General features: G+C 39.3%; 1 long non-coding RNA gene across 1 annotated transcript; it reads right to left on the bottom strand.

The window, feature by feature from the left end:
• Nucleotides 1-13449: 13449 nt before the first annotated feature.
• On the bottom strand, nt 13450-18635 carry LOC310890600. Its single transcript, XR_014577268.1, has 3 exons — nt 16777-18635; nt 16287-16330; nt 13450-14870 (listed from the first exon to the last, which is right to left on the bottom strand). It is a non-coding gene; the product is annotated as an uncharacterized lncRNA (long non-coding RNA).
• Between the last annotated feature and the right edge of the window lie 218 nt (nt 18636-18853).

The following is an 18853-nucleotide window of genomic DNA, read 5'->3' as shown; positions in this document are numbered from 1 at the left end:
ATTACATCTTACTTCTCTCCAGACGGCATGAGAGCTGCTGTACCTTCCCATGCCATGTCACACAAACTGCAGGAAGGACACTCAGGCAATGTGTTGATCACAGGGCAAGCAATGAGCAAAGACAAGTGCTGTAAGCTCCCAGTCTCTGTAATTTTATGTGGGAACACAGAATAACAGCTGTGTGTGTGTGTGTACTGATCTTCATGAAGGTCAAGATGATTGGGCAGTTTCATACTCATGTTATTTGATTTTAGATATCAAACTATTTTTCGTTTCTGCTTCTGCCATTTAACTTCAGCTTCTTCACTATTACATCAGTCTTGGCACATAAGCTGAGAACAGCATGGAGTTTGCTGTCACTTTTCTCTGGGCTATTACTGTGGTGCAGCAGGAGTCTCTACATTCCCTGAAGACAAGGCCTTGGCTGTGGAAAGGATAAATGATAACAGCTTTTTTTGACTGCATGACATTTTATTTCACTCCCTAATTGCATGAAAATTTCATGCTGCTTACTAGCTATCACATTAGACAGGTTTCCCAAATCCTCTATATTTGCTAGCAGCACTAGCATTTTTCACAAGCGGCAAAGCTCTTGGCAGTATCTTTCCCATTGCCCAGTGCTAATGTGCATAGCTATCCTAGAGGCTGAACACCCATTGGAATTGGCAGGAAGAGTGCACAATATTTGTAAAACGCATCATCTTGAGTCTTGGAATAAGCCAGGTGCTTTGTCTGAAATCAAAGATTCCCAAATCTTTTGTTAGGAAAGCAGAAAAAACTGGCCTCAAGGAGCCATAAATTCTCCAAAGTCTCTAATTTCTGGTCACTGCTTTGTCTTTCATCCAACATTGTTCCTGTGATTGAGAGCACAGTAGGATCTGTGAGCTGATGCAGTTAGCTCTGGGTGGTTACTGCAGTGCTGGCCAAAGTCAGAGCTTTTCTGCTCATTTCATTAACACTAGGAGATGTTTCCATAGCTGCCATGCCATTTGCCTTCCACTTCTTATGACTACATGATCTTTTCCTGACACAGCTGAAAGTGAAACATTTTGGCCTTGTCAGACATGCTGAAATCATGTATTAAAGGGTGAAGTAGAAACTATATTGCTAGTCACTGTTTGTACCTAACAAATGCTCTCAGAGCCACAGTTATCAGTCACTCATGCGGACACACACCGTACAAAGTGGATTGCCTGCTGTGACTTGGGAGATAGCCAGAGCACATCCGAGCTCTCTTTAGTACACTGTATCCAGTGTCACCATAGCTGTGGATGAGTAAATGATATGTTTCACATATATAATCCCAAGAAAACGCTACCGCAGGGGTGTGGAGAGCTTAAATATCTGCCAAGCCAATGACAAAAAGACATTTCTCCTCCTCACCCCACTGAAATGACTACTTGTAAAATAACTCTCTTTGACAGTAATTGATGATTTCCACTTTATTTAACTGGAAAGGTAACAGGATAATTTTTTACATGATTCCAACCCCATTCTGTTCCTCAGAATTACTTTAATATGGATATCGTATCTCTACCAATTAAAGAGAAACTTTCATTTGTCAGACTGCTGCGAGGGGGAAAGCATCATAAATGGGATGACACAGATGGTAAACTTGTGGAAGGGTTCTTTAAACTGAGGATGACAGCCTCTTCTCTCTATGTGTTCTTGTAGGGTTTCCTCTGGGACACCCTTCACATTTTTCTTGTTATATGTACTTTGCCTCTTCCTATTACTGTTCTTCCATAAAACACCTAATTTCTTTGCTTCCTGAGACTCCACCAAGGGACATATTTTGAAGTGGACTATGGAAGATATTTCAAATGACACAATTGCACCTGTCTGACTTCTCCTGACTTAACTAGTACAAAACCAAAATTATTCAGACTAGTTTTCTTTATACTGAAGTACATTGTCCAAAATTCAGAGGGAGTGATCTTTGTCCTTCAGCATCCACTACAGAGACTTCTTCAAGTCTTAGAGGTGCCATTTTCATTCCCCAGACAGTAACAAAAATAGCAGTTATTAGGAAGGTTCATTTTTTCTTCCCCTTCTATCTCCTCTGCTCCAGTTACACTATTCTGACCATTTCTTCTCAATATCAGATATAATCTAGTCATACTAAGACTGACCTGTCACAGATTCTTAATGCTTTATCTACCTCCTAGACACTTGAACAAATTGCTCACAAGCAAGTCTAGTGACATTTGAAAGAAATGCCATTCAGTCATCAGCAGATTCAAATTAAGATATGATACTTAACACAGAGACAGTATTTATTGTTTTAGATTTAGCACATCTTCCTAAGCCCATAAACCACATCTTGCTTTTAGGGGAAAAAGCCTTTTCAAGCACTTAATAAAAATCACATTTAGAGATGCAGACCTGAATTACTAATAGAATTAATTCCTAAAAAAGTAAATCCCCAACTCTTTTAGATGTAAATTTTCAATTGGCAAGCTATCTCTAAATACTGTGGAAGAAAAAAAGTGCATGTACGTATGTGACTACTTACATGTTTGTATAAATGATACAGATGCTGTCATGACTATATTTGAAAAAATGTATCATGCTTTGTTTATGCACCCCTGTTTTTATTAGCTATTCATATATCCCTGTAGCATGTTGACATTGCAGTTTCCTGCTTCACGGTAGACTGATAGCCTTCTGCTTTACAAATAAGTAAATGAATGTTTTATACATAATTGGGAAATTGCTTGGTTATCACAGAATCGGAGGAAAGAAAGCATTCTAGTTCAGCTCCTTTATTTTCTCCTAGGGCAATGTTCTAAAATCTACATGCTACAGCTTTCACTAGCTTGATGTCTTCTGAAATAGAACTACCTGGATTTAAACTAAAACAGAAGCTGTCTCATTAAGACTGATTAAGGGATGACAATGTTTTAGGGAGGGTTCTCAAATTCTGGGTAATGTTGCAAGATAAGGCTGAAGTGGTTGAAATGGGTGAGACAGTTTAGGGACCCTGCCTCCATATACTTATGAATTCTTCTTAATTTTCTGAACTTTACCTTTGGCGAAAACCTTCAGTGTGGATTAAATTTTCAGTTTTATGGTCAAAAGCAGTCAGTGGCAGAGACTGAATCAGACCATTAACATTTGAATAACCTTGTCCTGCTAAAACAGGAGAGACTTAGTAGCCCCATCAACTGTTAATAACCTTCTGCCAAAACTCTGGCAGAGGTTAGAGAGAAAAAAAATGGAGGTGCACAGAGCATTAGAAACTGTTTTTTATGAAGAGAGGGCCTCTTTACATTTTGTTTAATAGCAGGAAGATTTAGCAGGAGGCAAACCAGCAGGCAGCCTGAATGCCTCAAGGTCCTTTGTATTTCACTAAGATCTGAAAGGCTTTCAGGGACAGAATGGATTTAGAGTCTGCAGTTTCCATATTTCTGTAACTTTTGAGGTTTGGCAAACATTAAGCATTAATTGACATTAATTCCCTGGGTTTCCCAGTGCTTTTCTTCCTCCTCGGTCCTCAGCTGTAAACCAGTAAGGCCCAAAGTTATGCGTGAGCTATCAGTGAAATTCACTGGTGGTTGGCCGTGGTCATGGAGCAAACATCTGGGACTCTAGGGAGGGAGCCTAACTCCCACAGAACTAGTCTAAGGATTTGGACAAGGTGATGATGGCCACTCTTTTTGTATTAGCAATGCACCAAAATAGGTGCTTAGCTGCCCTTTGAGTGCCTAAATTCCATACTAAAGCGCAACAAAGATCTTTAATCCCAGCATTCAAATATTGCCTCACCTGTCAATATTTGCCTAAGTCCCTATCTTGTGCTGGCGGACATGGAGCCCAGGTTCACGCTTCAGCTTTAGCTGTATTCTCAAAAGCAGACTAAAGATCCCTGATTCCTCACTGAAGAAAAGGGAAGGAAGTCTGCACACAGCTTGTTAGGACCCTCACATAGACTTTCATGCTCAAATTATATAAATATTTATACAAAGCAAATGTTCAACAAAAGGAGCTAAAGATAGTCCCACCAAATAGAACCCATAGACCAAATGTATGAGTTCCACCTAAAAGGACATAAGAAAGAAGTCTTTAAATCTGTGGTCCAAATGCAGAAAGGTAAAATAGGGATTTGAAGTCAAGTCTCCAGACTTCAAGGAGAATCTTCCCCTAAGCATGAGTTATTACATATGTGGAGATGGAACTTTCCTTTAAAAAAAATCACCTTGAATTACAAAGCAAGAAGATAATTAGAGACCTAGCACAGTAAGTGAAGACTGATAATTTTCATCAGCCCAGGGTTCCGAGCCTATTCCTCAAAATTTCTTTGTAGCTATTTTACGTAGGTCCCTTAAATGTTTCTAAAATGTTTGTTTTGTTTTGTTTTGTTTTCTTTTTTTTTTTTTTTTTTTTGGACCTGTTGGGGACATTCCACTGATGCATAACAGGAACCTAAAGAGCTTCATTAGCAAGAGAAACCATTTCCACTGGTATTCAGACTACTAGACTGTGGTTCATATATCATCAGTTTAACAGAAAGGGTGCAGTTTCAGAGCAAGAGGATGAAACAAAAGCAGTGTAATAGTGATTGAAAATATCCCAAGATGATATAGCACTCCCATCACGAAAATCTGGGTGGGAGATATCAGTGCTTTCTTCCACTGTTGTGTGAAGAGAACATTTGTTCTCTTCATATCTCAGCTCATATCTCAGTGGCATCCCATTAGTGCAGACATTAGTGTAATGCAAATAAAAGAAACTCCCCATGAGAAGTACTGACATAGAGAAAAACGGAATTAGATTTGTTCATTACCTGTGTTCAGAAAGCAATGCAATAACCCAGTTTTAGCACCTGCTTTAAGGGCATACAATTTAGGGAGAATGAAACCAGAACAAAACAGCAGAGTGTCAAAATGCAAAACATTTATTACTCAACAGTAGTTTGTAGGAAGCATGGCCACTAATAAAGAGTCCTAGCCAGAGACTATGAAGGATGTTTTGTAACTGACGGAGGTAAGTTTGTTCAAGCTTAAAGACAACACTGGGAAAAATCTTCAGGAAGTTTACAAAGGGACTGAAGAGTGAAATTTAACAGATGCAACATGGATGAAATGGAATTAGATATCAGATCTTGTAGAGTTAGGAAGGGGTCTTGCTTACTTTCCTATGACTAGGATTAGAAATACTGGAAGGCCACTTCCAGGTCTACGCTGAGTACAAATAATGTTGCAATCTAGAACTTGGTTTCCTAATTAGATCAAGAAAGACAGTAGCAGATGGACAAATTAAAGAAAGAACATAGAGAAATTGAGAGCATTTGAGGCAGGCAGTCTGCTACAAAAATAAATGTGCTTTCACATTACAGTATATAGCCTAACTGGAGTATTTATAAACAACTTTTGTGTTGCATTTTGATAAGAATTCCCATTGGCTCCATTTAGAATATTTTAAAAGTATTTTTACTTGTTCCTTGGACATGTATATGTGATATTTCACACAAGCAGCCTGGAGAATACTTTTCTGCTCCCTTTGAAAAACAAATGAGGTGCTCATAAACTATATTTTCAAGATGAAATATCACTCCATAGTAATACAGCTAAAGGTGAGTGAATGATTCATAGTGAAAGATTTGGTTGAAACATTTACCCTTTTTTTCTCTGTGTTGGAGAATACATTGCATAACATGCCTCTAGTTTATTGTCATTCAAATTTACTTATGAATTTGTTTTGGGCCTCAGGGCCTTTGAATACCAGATTTTTATATTTTTGACTCAAAGAGAGGGAGAGGAAAGATTTTGCGTATGTTTCAGTGAGGTAGAGTGAGGCATATGAAGCTTGTTTTTAGTTGTGGAGAGTCTTAAGCAATATTGCGAACATATTTTATTTTCCAAATGGGGCTTGAGAAAGAAAAACTTATAATTAGACATGAAACAACAGCTGATGACTGGCACAGTCAGCCTGTCTTTTTTTATGAATGAGAAAGTCTTCATGCAAACACACCAGTTAGAGGAAGACTCAAAACAAGCAGGTTAAGATTATAGCAACAGATCTTGCTGTATCGAATGGAATTAAGACAGGGTAGAGCAGAAAATAATGGTGTGTAGAAATCTGGGTTACTGGGAAGGCAGCCCTGACTGTATCTTTACCAATGAATACAAGAAGATCAGAGGCCAATACTTGGGCTCAAAGCCAATGGCATCAGCTGGTTTGCATCCACCTTCCTTAAGCACATTTGTCTTATTGAAAACTAAATTAAGCAAAAGAAAAGAGAACAAGGGAGCGAGCTGTCAGGTTCTATGGATGATCTAATGTCCATTGCTTGAAAAGACTGTCTTGCCCTCTTATTTGTCCATTGCTTGAAAAGACTGTCTTGCCCTCTTATTTAGTGATAGAAGCATCCACTTCAGATCATAACTGGAAGATATAGGGCATAAAAAAGTTCTGATAAGGAAGGCCCAAAATGAAAATGATCATTTTCTTGTGTCTGACAGAGTAAAAAATAACTATAAGTGAACATCTTAAATGAGAACTTTGCTTCATTTTTAAACAGGAAGAAATTATGTAAAAATTCATTCATTATGTTGGGAATGGAATTGTGGTAGTTCTGCATTTCTGTGGCAGCTTCCACTGAAAACCTATTGTAGGTATCTGTAAGCAACCAGTTTTGGAAACAAAATACTCAGGGCAAGGGAGAAAACTGAAGGTGACTCAGAATGAAAAATCCTAGGTGACAGCTAGCTGTTCAGAGCACTTTCTCACCTCTAAAGCCTATCATTCCAAGGTTTTGACTCTGCCTCTGTAAGTTACAATGTCTATAAGACTCTATCAGCTCTTTTCATTTCTTTCCATCTCTTTGCCCCTTCTATGTAAAACACCTCTTTTATCAAGCTCTCTACTGAATGGAAGAATGACCAAAAACAAGGAAGAACCTGGACGTCTGTTTCCACCATGCATTCTACAGCGCTCCATGCAGAGCACAACAGGGAAATGCAGTTCCTCAGACAACACAGATAAATGACGACAATTATTGCAAAGGAAGCTATGAATTTGAAAATTCTTTAGATTGCTTCTCTGTATGGATTCCATTAGTGACCAGAAAACATGGCATGGCTTCACCCACTTTAAAATTGACACAACATTAAAAAAAAGAAAAAAAAAGACTAAAATAGGATAGAATAGAAATGTCTTGATTGAGCTTTGAAGTAGTGTAAATCAGCTGATATAAGGTGTCCACATGGAGACTGATTATGAAATAGCTAGCAAGCTGGAAACTCGTGTGCCAACTTATCTTGTGTTATTTTTCTATGTAGACCATACCTTAGGTGGATATAGTCTCTCTGACAGAGCAGATTTGAATTGTAGCTGTTTAGAGTATTTACAATTCATATTATGTAGGCCAGTGCAAATTGTAAAGTACATCTTGTACAATCAAGCTGTAATCAAAATTCACTTTCACAGACAATCCAAGCATTTCATCTAAGAATACACTTTTTGGAGTGTTCTTGATAGTAAATTCTAAGCAGTAAATTACCAAGCAAGCTCCCATAAAATGGTGTTAATTATGTTTGAATCCTAATTTAATTAATATTCATAGGGAGTGTTTTTCACTATTTGCTTAGCTATGACATCCAATTGACTCACAATTCACATTTTACCTTGTATCTTATAAATTCACAAGGCTAGAAGGATTAAGTAGTCCATCTAACAAGGAGATAGGTGTTATCCTCACTTCTTTGCTATAGAAGCATTAAAAAAATATTAATATAAACTGGCAAAAAGGTAGACACATTTGATTGTAATGCAATGTAAGAAATATTCCTAAAATGATATGATATTTTACTGACCACGAGAATAAAATGTTCTAATGAAGTAAATGACAAGACTCAACCATGTTGCAATGCAAGATATCACATTGAAATGATTGTGTAAATAGGTATATTATGATTATACATCGCTAAATTAATTCTTATATTAATTTCAAACATATTTTCTCAGACTGAAGGAAAAAAAAGAAAGAAAAAAAAACTATTCCTGTAGTGGTGTAGACTCAGACACATACTGAAAGCAACAATTTCATGCCTTTATCATAAATTCTCAGTGTAACATGTTCACCGGGTTCTAACCAGCTTTATTTTGTATTTTAATGTTCAACACCAGTCATAACAGTTTGATTTGGTATTCAAACAGCAGCCACACATTCCCATTGGGATTCCAATGTTGGTTAATATTAATGTTCTCTTAAAATGAAGTAATACCCAACTGTCTTCACATTTATTCAATGTGAAAGCCTAGCCTTCCAAAAGATAGGTCATGCTGATGTGATGCTATATCTTTTTGTCCTTAGGGTTTGGAGGCTGAACCTTAGAACTGCCAGATGAATTTGGGAAATTTGATCTCACTGCCTAAGCCTGTGAGCTACAAGATGCTCATCATCTGAGCAGACAGGAATTCACCTACACAGGTCAGATGGTAGGAGTCCATGTGAATGAGAAAGCTGATCATTAGTGTCATTCCAGAGATGAGAGGGTCTTCCTTGCTGACAGATATGGATTCTAGTATCAAGCAGCATACGTTATTGAAGGCAGCACCAAGATCATACCTTATTGAAGGGAGAACTCTGATTTGTAGCATGTTATGGGGGCAGCGGGGCAGGTTTAAATCAAATCCAGTGGTGTCTGACTATTTGATAAAATAACTACTGAAACAAAACACAAAATTTTCCTGCACTCTGGATGCCAAAATAAATTTCAAGAAAATCAGACTGATTCATCAGCTGCACATATTTAAAAATATAAAATAAAATAAAATAAAATAAAAATCAAGTGAATAGTTTTTACCTAAAACAGCAATTTGTAAAAGCGATGGATGAATATGGCAAGAGCAAAGGAGATTTTATATCAGCTGATCCATTACTTGATTGCATTATAACTGAAGTTTAAAGAACATTTTTCACTGATTGGATCAGGTCAAAGATCTACTTCTATATCACAGAAACTGAAAGAAATTGGAATCAGGGGTGATACAAATATACAGAACCTTTCTTCTGAAATAATTGTATGTGTTTTTCAGGTATATATAAGTACACTAAAAGGAAAAAGAGATAACAGATTTTGTTTTCTCTTCTGACATGCACAGTGCAAAGGAATTGTCCCATTGGCTAGTAATAAATAACTTCAGGGTTTCCCAGAGGACACACTAGAACACACAGATGTCAGCATCCTCTCAGCCAACACTGGTTTAGCTGAGGAATCATTGCATAAATCCACTGAGGATTCAGTGGTATGCATTCAGAGCATACTCCTCACAATCCAGCACTGTCCCCAGGAGTGTGACATATCCAAAGAAGAGAAACAATAAAGGTGGTTCATTAACAAACAGAGCATTATCATCTTAGGTGTCTTCTGGCTAAGGTCACATGCACAATACCATTTTTAACACAAATTTTATGCCATTATTACTCCATGTATTTGTTTAATATAAAGGTAATGACCACAACAAAATTTAATTTCAGTTGCCCTACAGCTATAAACACAGAGGAATGCCAGCTGATTGCTTCTTAGTGTCATTTTTAAGTTCAGAAGAACTTAGATTAAAACTAAGATCGCATATATGCAGATATTATAAATACTATATATTCCACTGAAGTACATCTTAACAATAAAGGCCATGCCAAAAGACTCTGTGAGGCCTGAAGAAGGCATCACCATCTCAGCCAAACTTCTGCAGGAAGTACTTTGAGACGGCACCAAACAGAGGCCTAGTGAACACAAGTGTAAACAAGAATTTTAATATTGAGGACAGGACTCTGCCTTCTACCTACCAAGACAAGCATTTTCTCTGTTTTACATAGTGTTCTCTTTACAGAATAAGGATGAATTCCAAAACTTGAAATCTGCTACCCAAAAGGCAGGTAGAAATTTTAGTTGTAGTCAGAGTTAAATGCTAGGCTAGTTCTTGAGAGCTTGTGTTCAGAACGTACATCAGAGCGTTCAGTGGGGATCTGTGCGTTTAATAAAGCCATCTTCTCACAGACAGGTGAGTTGCAAAGAGAAGACACATAGGCACCAATCCTAAACCCAACTGTCTTATTAAAAGACTCTGTTTGCCTGCCATGTGTGGTGTTAGAACAGTTTTATTTAGTAGGCAGTAAATTATACGTTGACCAGACCTGGCCACATGTTCAATTTGAGTTCCAGTAATAGTCATTTTAAAATGGAAATACCTAGTAGCAAAATGACCAGGAAAGTAGGTTGCTGAAGATGTATGAACATCTTTAAACTATAATTGTTCAGAAAACTCCAGGCTTTATTGGCCATTCACAGTACTATCTACCTTTGTCGGTTATTTTATGGCATCGTTTCTTTCTCCAAAATGACTTCTTCCAATTAAGTGCTGTGCTGCTGGTTTTTGTTTTTTGGTGGTGGTGTGGTGGTGTTTTTTTGTTTGTTTGTTTTGTTTTGTTTTCTGGACCTCACTATTTCTGCAGTAATAGTTTTTCATAGTGGTGGATATAAATTGCACTGCAGGAATATTACCAATACAAAAATTGGCCAGAATTCACTATTACAGTATATACACAACCAGATCTTGCCACATTCCCTCTGTAAAAGCAAGGATGAAAATCCATTCATGTTGTTTCACTTGCTTACATGACTTGAACTGAAGAAAATACCAGTATGAAGGTCTCAAATTCATCTTTTTTTTTTTTTTTTTTTTTTTTAACAGCAGTCTTGAATCCTTTCAAAGTGGTAGTGTAGTTTCTGACTCTTAATATTCATTATAGAGCAGTCTCACTTTTATTGCAATATCTTAAAATATGTTTTGTTCTAAGTTGCTCTGAACAGCCCACAAAATAGGCATCTCATTCATCTTTTGTATTCTTTAGAGTTTCTGTTTTGTAGTCTAAGAGTACAAAAGCAATTTCCATCGCTCAAGGGACACGCACAAATTGTCTACATTAGAATTCCTGGTGTACTGAATGTGCTAAGCTACTAAGGAGTTACCACTAGAGTTTCTTCCAAATAGTAACTTTTAAAGGGAAAAATGGGTGTTGCCTCTTGAAGTCGACAATGTTTTTGCTGTCTAGACTGGAATGACTGCCTCAAAGAGTAGAAGAAGGAACAGCTAAACCTCAGTATCCTCCTTTCTGGGCAATCTTACATGCCCTCTGTCCATATCATCAGAGCAAAACCAAAAGTATCAGCAAATCTTTGTGTAGGTATCAGTCTGCTGAGTTCCTGACAAATCACCTAGTCCTCAGCATGTTTACTGAAGAGTGACATCCTCTTTTTTTCAGCCTCTTTTTTTGCTTTTTCCTGTGTGTGTGCACATATGCTGGCTTTGCCTCACAGACATCAACCCTCTGAATCAGAGGTGCCTCCTCAAAGTCAGGCTTCAGGCTGGCAGGCAGATGTGCCACCTAAATCATACTCAGTAGGAATCATGCACTGCCTACAACTTTCCAGTCACACAGAAAAATGAATGCTATTGCCCAGACCTTTCCTTAGACTGCATTAAGAGAACCACTTACCCTTCACATTTAAAGGTTTAACAGCAAACCAAGGCTGCACTGGGAAAGGAAGTAACTTGGGTGGAGAAATCTTTATGGTTTGGTTAGGAAGGGACCACAATAGCTAATTCATTTTAATGTGGTTATATTGTTATTGAAACAAAGTATCAGCTTCGCTTACTCCCACCTTTGTCATATTTATTGCTCACACAGAAAGCCAGTAGTAATAACCTCTAACAGTTATTTTGTACTGAATTTGTAAAAATAATAATAATAATAATAACTCAGAAACAATACTGACTTGAGGATTTGAAACAAAAAAGCATTTACTCAAGCACTCTACGAAAGAGCTTGCTGATAGCATCAGCTGCTATGGCATGGCAATCACCACTAGCTTTTATGTCTGCTTTGCCAAATGGACTTTCTGATAACACAGTTCTCCTCCACACAATTACTAGAAGAGGAAATGAGTGCTCCTTTTTTGATATCTAGCCTTCTGAATAGAATAGTTGTCATAATACTAGAGACACTCCTAGTATAAAAAGATGGATTTATATTTAGTAGGATGAGCACTTTAGTGTACAAAACTGATTTCTTGTGTGAATATTAACCAAAAATCCTAATGACAGAAACTGTCTCCAAGGTGAATTCCTTCAGGAACCTGAATCAAGTTTCTTCAAATTCTCATTGCTGTTACTATTAGCAACACAGCAAACAATTTCAGTGGCATAACATATAATAAAAAACAGGCTAGAGGTGTAGGTGTAGGTGTATATTTATCTAGCCTACTAAGTACCCATCCAAATGAAAAGGGGAATACAGCTGATAAGCTTTTATTCAGTTTAGTTAAATGAGACACTCTTGTATGGTATTTTTAGCACATCCTCCCCCCTTTCCCTTCCTCTCCTCATTAAGAATATTTAACCTGCACTGAGCTGCATTTCTTTACCAGTTTCCAATTCATTTGCCACATACCTCACAACATCAATTGTTCAGTTAGGGCAGTGTTAATGGCATATAATGCAATATCATTAAACCATGCAAACTATTGCTGCTAAATAAAAGAGGACCAAATGGCCCCTGCCTGTCCAGGCTGCCTAACTACCAGGACATTCTGTAATTTATTTTTTGCTGTTCTCTCTAGAACATGAATTTCTTATGGAAGAGGGTGGCAGTTAGTGACACGGTGTGGGCTAGTCCACAGCATCTGGATGCCGAGCCTGAGGTCAGCTCTTGGACTTCTTACTTAGTAGTAAAGGCACATTGGCTCAGAGCCACTTTAGCTTAGGTGAAGATGTATTTAACTTTGAAGGGCCTGGGCTTGGAAAATGGACCAGCACTGTTAAAATAATGCCTAAGTCTTGCCTAAGTCCACTAGGTAGGTGCTCTTAAGGACTTTCGGGTTTCAGTGCGATCAGTGACCTCAAGAAAAGAATGGAGAAATTACAAAGAGGAGTCATTTTGTCAAAGTGCTACGCTAGAAAAATTATCTTAGCAGTTGCTTTCCAGATGCCTATCAAAGGAAAGTTTATATTTCAGAGCACTGGGAAAAGTATCATTACACTGACAAAAGACAGAGTAAATCTGGATTTTAATATTAGCTGTGTGAATGGAAAGACATTTTACTGCAAGTTTAATCCATACCCTGCTCTCATGTATATAGCAGCATGCAAGACAGTGATGTGTACCTGCTATTTCCTGCTATTTCAGCAGTGACATCCTTTTGGTGAAGGACTGAATGCCTTTTTCGTTGTGTTGAGCTTAAGCTGACAGAAAGACATTCACAAGAAGATGTCAGAAAGACATGATGTAGTCTGAGCTGAGACAAAGAAAGACAACTGAAATAGGATGAGATCTGCGAACCACTGAGATCAAAAGAGAAGTTGAGTTTGAGTGGATTCTGCTGCTTGAAGATAAGACGAAGGTGAGCAAGCCAAAGAGAAAACACTGAAAACCACTGGCCAAAATCTGTGGGTTCAGGAAAGCCCATCAAAGAACAGAATTGCTTAAGAAACAAGTTGGACCCAGGAAACCATCCAAGAAAACAAACAGAGGAAGAAGATAGTGGAGGACAATATTTTGAAAGAACCTTTCTGGTCTGCACTTCATCAAGGATAAAGGAATATTAGGGTGGAAATGGAGCATTGCTTCTGTAATTAGGTGGAAAAAAAAAGAAAGTTTTAAGAAAATAAAACTGTCTGGGTTCTGAGTACACTAGTAAGTCTTATCTTAATAGTCCTGACCATCTTCAACTGGTCCAACGGCTAATCTCTGGCCTTGACCGCCCTGACCCCAGCCCGTGGCCCAGACGTGCCATCCCTGGGCACAGAGACCTGCCCTGAGCTACATTGTAGGTTGGCCAGTCTCCAGCCATGTCTTCTGCTTTTGCTGACAGTTCCCAGGCCTGACTTGTTACCTTGCCTTGACTGACAGTTGCTGGCAGAACCTGCCATGACCACCAGCCGGGCCCAGTGCAAGTGCTGTGGGACAAAGCTCTGGCCTGTCAGGTCATAGCCTGCCCTGTGGTCACCCTCTTCTGCCAGCCCAGCACTCCTCATGGGCATCCCAACTCTTGCCGCTCCCTGATGCTACCTCTTTGAAGCATGTAATAAGAGCCAAATTGGAGGCAGGCCAGCATGTCCTTGGAGAAGAGCAACCACAAGCAGGGCATCAGCAAGTCCAGCAAGCTTAGCTATGGAAAGAGAGGGGAGGAGGAATAGTGGAGGAGGACATGGGACCTCTAAGTGCCATTGTGGTAGCTCTGTGATCTACATGCCTTCTGAAAATGGTCTTTCAGCTCCTGTGTCACTTAGGAACTTCTGAATTGTACTGACATTCATATAGAAGAGCAGCATACAGCTTGGCACATAAACCAAGCACATACACTAGACAACAACAAATGCTTTAAGGTTATCAAAAGATTTGGTTTGTAGAGAAATCATTTATACATATGCACACTTCTGCATGCACAAGTAATGTGAAGAGAAACGAAGATTTAAGCTGAAAAGCCCAATTAAAAAAGTTAGCAGTGTTGGTATTTGCTTTCCAAACTTCTGCTTTTCTGGACTGAAGAAAGTGTATTTAGCGCTAACAATGAACAAAGGAATCATTCTACCTCCAGCCTGTGCAAAATCTTCTGACCAAAGAGCAACTCATCTCTTGCTCTCATTTGGCTTTTAGTTATAGCTAGCAAGGAAAGGATAATTCTGCATCTCTGTTGCAGGACGAAACAGGTATCCTGAATCTTCATTGCTTCAGGTGCAGTCAGCAGTCATCCAAAAACTGAACCGAGGTGTATCAGATAAAAAAATTATTTTTTCTTGCCCATATGATAGTTTTACCATGCTGCGCTGCTGAACTCCACCACAACCACTCTCTCATTCTCCCTCTGCAAAGAAAAAAGGAGAGAAAATACAATCGAAAGGGCTCAAGGGAAGGGGTGAGATAAGCACAGGGAGATCACTCAACAACTATTGTCACAGGCAAAACAGACTCAGATAAGGAGATTAATAAAATTTATTGCCTATTGCTAGTGGACTAGAGTAGTGAGAACTAAAAGCTAACTAAAAACAACACCCCACCCCACCCCCCCCACTTCCACCCCGTCTCTCTGAACAGCACATGGGAATGGGGAATGGGGGCTGCGGTCAGTTCCTAACGCTTCGTCTCTGACGCTCCTTCACGGTCACTCTCTGCCCCTGCTCCCCGTGGGGTCCCTCCCACGGGATGCCGTCCTGCCCGAACTGAGCCTGCGGGGGCTGCCCACAGGCAGCAGCTCTTCAAGAACTGCTCCCACATGGCTCCATACCATGGGGTCCATCCATCCCCCAGGAGCAAACTGCTCCAGCACGGGTCCCCCACGGGCGGCAGCTCCCCCCAGACCCCTGCTCCTGCGTGGGCTCCTCTCCACGGGCTGCAGCTCCGGCCCGGGGCCTGCTCCTGCGGGGGCTCTCCATGGGCCGCAGCCTCCTCCAGGCCACATCCACCTGCTCCACCGGGGGCTCCTCCACGGGCTGCAGCGTGGAGATCTGCTCCGTGTGGGACCCATGGGCTGCAGGGGGACAGCCTGCTCCACCAGGGGCCTCTCCACAGGCCGCAGGGGAACTGCTGCTGCCTGCCTGGAGCACCTCCTGCCCTCCTTCTGCACTGACCTCGGGGTCTGCCGGGCTGGTTCTCACTCCCCTCTCCTAGCTGCTGTTGCACAGCAGGTTTTACCCCTTTCTGAAATCTGCTCTCCCAGAGGCCCAACCAGCCTCGCTCCCTGGCTCAGCTCCGGCCAGCAGCGGTCCCTTTAGAGCTGGCCGGAGCTGGCTCTGCTCTGACATGGGGCAGCTGCTGGGCTCTGCTCACAGAGGCCACCCCTGCGACCTGCCCCACTACCAAAACCTTGCTATGGAAACCCAATACAGCCCAAAATGATTGAAATATTTTACCAATGTTAAGCAATGTTAATGTTTAACCAATGGTTTTACTATATTTAGTGATCTGGGCTGTGAATAGAATATTTTTTGAAGATTCACTGAACATTTCTGAAACTCTTGAGTTACCATTCCTTTTCTTGAAACCACCTCAGCCTTTCTATCAATTCTTTACAATAAACAGTGAAGCACAGTTAACAAGATGCTGTCATAGATATTAATAGACTGTCTATGCTGTCAATGACAAAACCATCTGGGATGTTGTATCCTGACAAAAAAATCTTCATACTTTTCAGCATGAATGTGTACTGATCTCCATTACTCAATTGCTGCAAATGTGCTACAAATGAAGCATGAAATACTGAGTAAATATAAGGTGATCTTACCAACAAGTGAAATAGCAGAAGTCCTCTAGAGTTATGAATTTACCCTTTTTTAATTTAAGAGAAAAAAAAATACTTGTTGGTAAAATAGATTTCTACATTAGAAAAGTAATAACAGATAGAAAAATAATTTCTATTTTTATAGAGAAATAACTTTCAACAAATAGACAAGTGTATGCTTTAGGACAAAGCCTAAGAGCAAGATCCCTGGAACAGCAAATTTATATTGCTTATTCTTTTACCGCACTTACTACAATATCATCTGAAAATATTATTTCATTCGTATCAGGTAGGAAATTTAAATATTACAGCTAAGCTTTCATCCGCATTTTACAGTCAGTAAAGGTACTTACCAGCTATATTTTGGTTGTAAACACTGAAAGTTACACCAACCAAACTGATTGATTCTAGTCACTAATTTTCCAATTTAACATCACTAGAACAAGATTTTTAAAGCTGGTACCTAAGATTAGATGCATAAATCTGCACTTACGTGTCTTTCTGGCAGGGTTTTCAAAACTGGCCATTCCCAGTAGTCTGTGACTCATCATGTGGCCAATCAAGAAACAGAGCCAGGAGTTAACAGCAAAATTAAGCTTTTTGGAAATATATATGTTGCTTGAGATAATCTAAGCTCCCTCTTTAAACAGTGGAGATAGATCAATATATTAATTAATTATACAGCTGGGCTCTTACTGTAGGGGGAAATGAACCACCTCTGGCCACGTCCATCAAGAAACCTCTATACAGCTATATCTAAATATTCTGAATCTCATCTGTAATGTTCTCAAGTAAAATAAGGCTTTTTTTGCTTTTTTTTTCTTTCTTTTTTTTTTTTTTTCTGAGCACATCTTCTAGCAGGACCTAGTTCAAGTTCAAATGTACAGTTTCACAGATTTATTAGAATGTTATGTTTTTCCTTTCCAGTAAGTAGTAGTATGGAACTGTGTAGGGCTAAAAAATATTGATTACTCAAACATCAAAAACTCAAATACTAAATGCCCAGGTTACCTACCTCACCAAAAGGCTTGCTAATATCATCATCCATTCCAGCAACACTCACATGAGAAAGAAATTTAGGGTGAGGGGAAAGCTAAGTTACTATGTCATTACAAGTGACAATTTTAAATGTAAAGAAGATATGAAGAAGAATGATACCCTAATGGATTGTACACAACTACAAAAAATTAAAATGGAAATCATATTGTGAATTCTGGAAGAATTAAATACTCAAAACTGATGCATTTTCAGCTGCACTGATCTTATGAATGGTCATGATAGTACAAGTTCAGAAAAAAGAACCCAAGTGACCATGCACTGTGGAGTAAGAAGGAACAAGTATCCCTGCTTTGTTATAAAAACGCAAGCAGGACACTGTGACATTTCTTTCAGAGGCAGGCATAGCTGTGTTGATGTTACACTCCTAAAACAAGTGCTCAGAGATTTACAACTTGAATACATATAGAAACCGAAGCTGGCTCAGAACTTATGAAGCTGACTGCAACTGAGAATACCCCGCCATAAATACTAACCCAGTGCTCCACAAGCTATACTATGTGTTTGTAAGCTTTCAGGTAAAGTTTAAGTTGTTAATTTTGACTAACAGAGCCATAAATTAGTCTAGGGCCTCATAGGCTCTGTGTTCAACCAGCCCAGACAAATAAACTGCCAGCAGCCTGTTTGACAGGCAGTCCTTTAAATTAGCTTTATTTTCAAGCAGTCTAAACAAAGAAAACATTAACCCTTGGCTGAGCCAGCAAAGAGCAAAGCCTGCTGCTCCTGGTAGTCCTTGTAAGCTTTACTTCACACATTAGACTTCGCTGGGAAAACCAGAGTGCAGATAAGGGGCTACTTACATCTTTCAGCTGTGGATAATTTTAGCTGATCCCCAGCACCTTCACGCTTTTTTAAACAAACAGTGCAAAGGCAGCTGCTTATCTAGATACTCATATAGTTCTGTAAAAGTCCTCCACCCTCTTTAACACTGTTTTCCTGTCCATGAAAAGAAAGAACTCTTCAACAGCCATCAGTCTTGATTTCATGAGATAAGGCAGCAATTACCTGCATAGTCCAGGGGCAGAGACAGGCTGTAAATAAAGTACTGCAATCATTTTTAGCATGGCAGTATTAGTCAGAATAACCAGAGCAATCCCCAGCAGATTACGCTTAAGATTTTCAACCATCCAGGTGACAATGAAGCAGTCTTTTAATGTTTTGCTGTGTTTTTCCAGAAGCTTATGTGTCAGATGTTCAACCTTCATCCTCAAACTTACTGCCTTTGAAAACTGTTGCATGAAAACTTTGTTGGTAACGTCCACACCTTCAAGAATTAAAACGTTAAAATATACTCTTACTCCCATCAGATATGTCTACATAGGCAGCTAAGCGTTGCTTGCTTTGAAGTGTTTTGCTACACAAAAAGTACACTTAATGTTGCTATGATCACTGCAGAAAACTTGGTCTTGGCACAGCCAACTGAGTAAGTAACAGAAGGCTGACAGATATCCTCTACTGTAACAGGTGTGAGGACCACTGCCACTGCACAGACTCCTCAAGTTGAGCTAGCATGT

The sequence above is a fragment of the Anser anser genome (genome assembly GCF_964211835.1).
Source record: "Anser anser genome assembly, chromosome: 1".
Taxonomy (NCBI): domain Eukaryota; kingdom Metazoa; phylum Chordata; class Aves; order Anseriformes; family Anatidae; genus Anser; species Anser anser.
Note: the sequence above shows the minus strand (reverse complement) of the source record. Positions and strands in the feature narration are given on the sequence as shown.